Here is a 6,404-nt window from a genome sequence, read left to right as displayed (position 1 = left end):
CAGCACGAGAGAGACCTGTTCCCATGATTAAATTATCTCCCACCTGATCCCTCCTACAACACCTGGGAATTCTAGATGAGATTTGGGTGGGGACACAGCCAAACCATATTATTGCACCCCAGCCCCTCCCAAATCTCATGCCCTCACATTTTAAAACCAATCATGCTTTCCCAACAGTCCCCCAAAGTCTTAATTCATTTCAGCATTAACTCAAAAGACAACAGTCCAACCCCTCATCTGAGAAAAGGCAAGTCCCTTCCACCTATGAGCCTGTAAGATCAAAAGCAAATTAATTACTTCCTACATACAATGGGGGCACAGGCTGTGGGTAAATACACTCATTCCAAATGGGAAAAATTGGCCAAAACAAAGGGGCTGCAGTCCCCATGCAAGTCTGAAATCTAGCAGGGCAGTCAAATCTTAAAGCTCCAAAATGATCTCTTTTGACTCTATGTCTCACATCCAGGTCATGCCGATGCAAGAGGTGGGTTTCTACAGTCTTTGGCAGCTCTGCTCCTGTGACTTTGCAGGGTACAGCCTCCCTCCTGGCTGCTTTCAGAGGTTGGCATTGTGTGTCTGTGGCTTTTTCAGGAGCACAGTGCAAGCTGTCAGTGGATCTGCCATTTTGAAGTCTGGAGGATGGTGGCCCTCTACTCACAGCTCCACTAGGCAGTGCCCCAGTGGGGACTCTGTGTGGGGGCTCTGACTGCATATTTTTCTTCTGCACTGCCCTATAAGTCGTTCTCCATGAGGGCTCTGCCTCTGCAGCAAACTGCTGCCTGGACATGCAGGTGTTTCCTTACATTCTCTGAAATCTAAGCAGAGGTTCCCCAACCTCAATTCTCAACTTCTATGTACCCACATGCACAACACCGTGTGTAAGCCACCAAGGCTTGGGGCTTGCACCCTCTGAAGCAATGGCCCAAACTATACATTGGCCCCTTTTAGCCATGAATGGTGCTAAAGTAGCTGGGAAACAGGACACTATGTCTTGAGGCTCCATTTAGCGTGGGGGCCTAGGAACACAAAATGGTTTTGTGGGCCGGACTCAGGGGCCCCCTGCTGTGTGCACCCTAGGGACTTGGTGCCCTGGGTCTGTGCCCAGAAAACCATTTTTGACTACTAGGCCCCTGAGCCGGTGATGGGAAGGGCTCCTGTGAAGGTCTCTGACATGCCCTGGAGACATTTTCTCCATTGCTTTGGTGATTAACATTCAACAGTTCATTATGCAAATTTATGCAGCTGTCTTGAATTTCTCTTCAAAAAATGGGTTTTTCTTTCTATCTTACCATCAGTTTGCAAATGTTCTGAACTTTTATGCTCTGCTTCCTCTTGAATGCTTTGCCGTTTAGAAATTTCTTCTGCCAGATACACTAAATTATCTATCTCAAATTCGAAGTTCCATAGATATTTAGAGCAGGGACAAAATGTCACTAGTCTCTTTGCTAAAGCGTAAGAGGAATGACCTTTACTCTAGTTCCCAAAAAGTTCCTCATCTCCGTCTGTGACCACCTCGGCCTGGACTTCATTGCCCATATCACTATCAGCATCTTGGTTAAAGCCATTCAGCAACTCTCTAGGAGGTTCCAAACTTTCCTATATCTTCCTATCTTCTGAGTCCTCCAAGTCTCTAGGAAGTTCCAAACTTTCCCACATTTTCCTGTCTTCTTCTGAGCCCTCTAACCTGTTCCCATCTCTGCCTGTTACCCAGGTCCAAAGTGACTTTCACATTTTCAGATATCTTTACAGCAGCACCCCACTCTCTGTGGTACTAATTTACTGTATTATTCTGTTCTCGGGCTTCTATAAAGCCATGCCTGAGAGTGGGTAATTTATAAAGGAAAGCAGTTTAATTGACTCACAGTTCTGTATGGCTGAGAAGACCTCAGAAATCTTACAATCATGGCAGAAGGCAAAGGAGAAGCACGCACCTTCTTCATAGCACAGCAGGACAGAGTGAGTGCCAGCAAGGGAAATGTTAGATGCTTATAAAACCATCAGATCTTGTGACACTCCCTCACTATCAGGAGAATAGCATGTGGGAAATCGCCCCCATGAATCAATTACCTCCACCCGGTCCCACCTTTGACACGTGGGGATTATGGGGATTACAATTTGAAGTGAGATTTGGGTGGGGACACAGAGTCAAACCTTATAATGTAGTAATCTTGAGAAGAACCAAGGTCAACATACTCTGCATCAACTAGGTGTAATCTTCATAAACTAACATGATCGTGTTATTTTTGTATTTATTTGCTATTGTATATTGGAGCCTTTCTGTGGAAAAGAAAGTAAAATCATATTCTTGTTAAGAGTGTAAGTAGGCTGGGCACTGTAGCTCACACGTGTAATCCTACCACTTTGGGAGGCAGAGGTGGGTGGATTGTTTGAGCAGAGGAGTTTGAAGCCAACTTGGGCAATGTGGAGGAGCCTTGTATCTACAAAAAAAATACAAAAATTAATTGGATATGGTGGAGCATGCCTGTAGTCCCAGCTACTTGGATAGCTGAGGTGGAAGGATTGCTTGAGGATAAGAGATCAAGTCTGCAGTGAGCCATGATAGCACTACTGCACTCCAGCCTGGGTGACAGAGCAAGACTATGTCTCAAGTATTAAAATAAAATAAAAGAGTGTAAATAAAAGTTTCATTGTGATTTAAATTTAGATAAGAGTGGAAAACATAGAAGACTATATCCTAAAATGTAGTGTAGAAATACAGGACAACACAAAATAAAAACAAACTCAGCAAAGCATTAATATTTCAAGTAGAATATTACCTGCCTGTGGTCCTTTGCCTCACTAGTGTAACTTTTTTGCAGGAGCAGTAAATACTATACAATTATTATATTTGATGTGTACATTATTACATTGATTAGCTCCTTAAAATAATGGAAATGGATAAAAATTGTTTTATAGGATATATAATCATGGCAATAATGAAGACATCTCAAATGAGGTTATATGATTTTCTGAATAGACAGGACCAAGAAAAAAGTGAAATGTAAAACCTGCACTTTACTTTTAAACCCAACACAGGGACATAACAGTTTCAATAAAACAACAATATCCATTGAATTAATTCTGCTAGCTCAAGTTTTTTGGCATGGTGATTTTGTTTGTAGTTAATTAGTCTTTTTGTTTGTTTGTTTTACATGTCGAAAGGAGCCTTAAGCATAAAAGTTATTTTTGTGACTATGGTGTGAATGTGTCCCCCAAAATTCATAATGTTGAAAACATGATCCCCAGTGGTGGTGTTGGGAGATGGGATATAATGGGGGTTGCTCGAGTGGTGGGAGGACTGCCCAATGGATAGATTAATGCCGTCATCCAGGAAGCGGCTTTGTTATTGTGGGGGTACATTCCTTCTTAAAGGACAAGTTCCTGCCACCCTCACTCTGTCTTTGCCCTTCTCTATTCCGCCATGAAATGATGCAGCCAGAAGGTGCTTGCCAGGTGCCAGCTCCTAGATCTAGGACTTCCCAGTGCCAGAAATGTGAGAAAATACATTTCTGTCCTTTATAAATTGCCTAGTTTCAGGTATTCTGTTACACCAGCACAAAATGGATTAAGACAGTGACTGAAAATAACATTGTATAAAAATATTATAATTTTCAATATTGTGGTATGCAGAAAATTCACTTTCATGCAATCAATAGTTAAACCAACTACTCATCATCATAACTGATTTTTCACCATTGAAAAACTATACAAAGGATCCAGCCCCTAGAATAATCTCGAAACCATTTTAAATTAATTTAATCATTGAAGAGTTCTAGTAAAACACAAAACTAAATAAAAACTATGCTATGCAAAATGAACAATGTCTCTTCTTGCCCAGCTCAGTGTATTAGGGAACCAGAAACAAATCAATAAAATAAAGGCATGGAAAGGCTACTGTGAGAGCAGAAAGGAGTGACTGGGGCACTGAAACAAAAAGAAGCTGCACAGAAATTAAATTATGAGCCACAACATAAAGAACTGAAGGAAGCATTTGATGCAAAGGAGAGAGAAAGTACATTTAGGCCAAAAGAATCATCACAGGTAAGGGCCAGAGAGGGTTTGAGGTATTGAAAACAAGAATAGGAATTCCCTCGTGAACTGAACATACAGAGACTGGGACAGTGGGTAGACAAGAGGCTAGGACAGTTTTAACAGCTTTATATGTTCAGGATGTGGTGTGTGCAACCAGTCATGTAGACCTCTTCGAAACAGAACTGAAATGGACAGGCTGAACAAAGAAGGCTGTCCTTGGCATGGAGCTGAAACGTTTCCAAATGAGCTCTCTGCTGGCAACAGAGATAATATACTTGGTTTGCCATTGAGAACCCCCGCAGAATAATTATTATGGAGACTATTAGTATGGTCATTTAGTTCCTCAATGGAATAAAAGCCTGTCACTGGGTTTGATACCACTATGGCTGTGTGACAGCAAGGTGACACATAAAGTGTGAGAATAGGTCAGGTATTTGATTTTATTGGTGAACTGTCTAATAATCTACAAGCAATATCCATTTGAATATATGTAACTGAAGCTGGAATACAGCTAAAGAATAAAACGTCATTTAGTTGTTTTAGAATTGCAAATCTGGAAAGCCTAAGCAGCATAATTATCTTTTAAATGTTTCAATTTTGATATAATTTATGTCACTGAGGCAAAACTTTTTATGGTTTATAATATGAGTATATTCTCCCTTAACCCCATTCCCATCTTAGAATGTCCTTTATTTAGTGTAAAATTTTAAATAGGGAAAACTTAATGACTCATTCATTTCCATAATCATTTATGGCCATTATAATATAGGTCACTCACAGCTTCTGCTATTATCAGAACATTAAAGACCCTGCTGGGGCCTCTCATTGTTATTTGCTTGACATCCACTTAATATTTACCATTGGGAACATCACAGATGGCCCAGTTTTCTTCTGATCCTAGTAATGAAAAATAATCATTATTCTCATGGGTCCTTCTGGGGTACTCTGTCTATAAGTCAATAGCTTATGGAAAGAGAGAAATGATATTTGAAGAGACATTACCAATTGACCACCTCTCCAAAAAAAAAAAAAAAGCCTGTAGTTAAATTGGATCCAGATTCTTTAAACTTTAATCCACCAGGGAAGGTGTGAATAAAGATAATGAGATAAATAAATACGAATTCACTTTGTAATAGTTGCTTCACTTAGGTATATTTGTATCCTAAATATTCCTAAGTAATGCAACTAATAACAAAACAAAAACACCTCACTCAAACTGGTTTCAGATAGAGAATTTACTATCCTCTATAACTGAAGATTCCTTATATTTACGGGAAGGGATTGCTAGCGATTTCTTCAGGTACAACTTGTTTTAAGAGTTCAAGCTGAATGTGTTGGCTCACACCTGTAATCCCAGAGCTTTGGGAGGCTGAGGCAGGAGAATTGCTTGAAGAAAGGAGTTTGATAACAGCATGAGCAAAGCAGCAAGGACCTGTCTCAAAAAAATAAAAAATAAAGACTTGAATCATGTCATTAAATTTGGTTTCTCTGTCACTTGGTTCTGTGTTTCTAGATCGTTTCGTTTTTACACATGAAATTCCATGTGGTTGCAATATATCCCATTTCTGAGATCACATCTACATTTAGTAGGAAAGTGGTTTTACCCCGACAATTTCTGTTGAAATGCCAGTTGATTTCTTTGAGTCAGATTGTATATTATGCCCATCCCTGAACATAGAGCAGTGCTCTAGGTGTTGTGAAAACTGATCGTTTCATCACTGGCTAATGCAGTACATATATGCTGAAAGATGAGAAATTGGGGAAGAGACCCATACTTATGCTAGGTAGCTAAAGCAACAAATCACCACAATAATAAATACAGTGAAAAAATATGCCTGATGTGATTGTGATCATTAGTGGATAGTTTGGTCATCAGTAAGTTAAAGCTAATGTCTTTAAAAATAATAAAATCATATATATTTAAATGTAAATCTTACAAAGGTGTGCATTTTAAACAAATCTGTTGATACAGAACTATTAGGGAATGGTGTGCAAAGCGATTCTTAGAGAACAGTATGCAAGATTGTCTTTCTTTTTTTTTTTTTTTTTTTTTTATTATACTTTAAGTTCTAGGGTACATGTGCATAACGTGCAGGTTACATATGTATACATGTGCCATGTTGGTGTGCTGCACCCATCAACTCGTCAGCACCCATCAATTCATCATTTATATCAGGTATAACTCCCCAATGCAATCCCTCCCCCCTCCCCCCTCCCCATGATAGGCCCCAGTGTGTGATGTTCCCCTTCCCGAGTCCAAGTGAGCTCATTGTTCAGTTCCCACCTATGAGTGAGAACATGCGGTGTTTGGTTTTCTCTTCTTGTGATAGTTTGCTAAGAATGATGGTTTCCAGCTGCATCCATGTCTCTAC

Source organism: Piliocolobus tephrosceles, chromosome 19 (genome assembly GCF_002776525.5).
Source record: "Piliocolobus tephrosceles isolate RC106 chromosome 19, ASM277652v3, whole genome shotgun sequence".
In the NCBI taxonomy this organism is placed as follows: Eukaryota; Metazoa; Chordata; class Mammalia; order Primates; family Cercopithecidae; genus Piliocolobus; species Piliocolobus tephrosceles.
The sequence above is the reverse complement of the archived record's forward strand: the minus strand, read 5'-3'. Positions refer to the sequence as shown.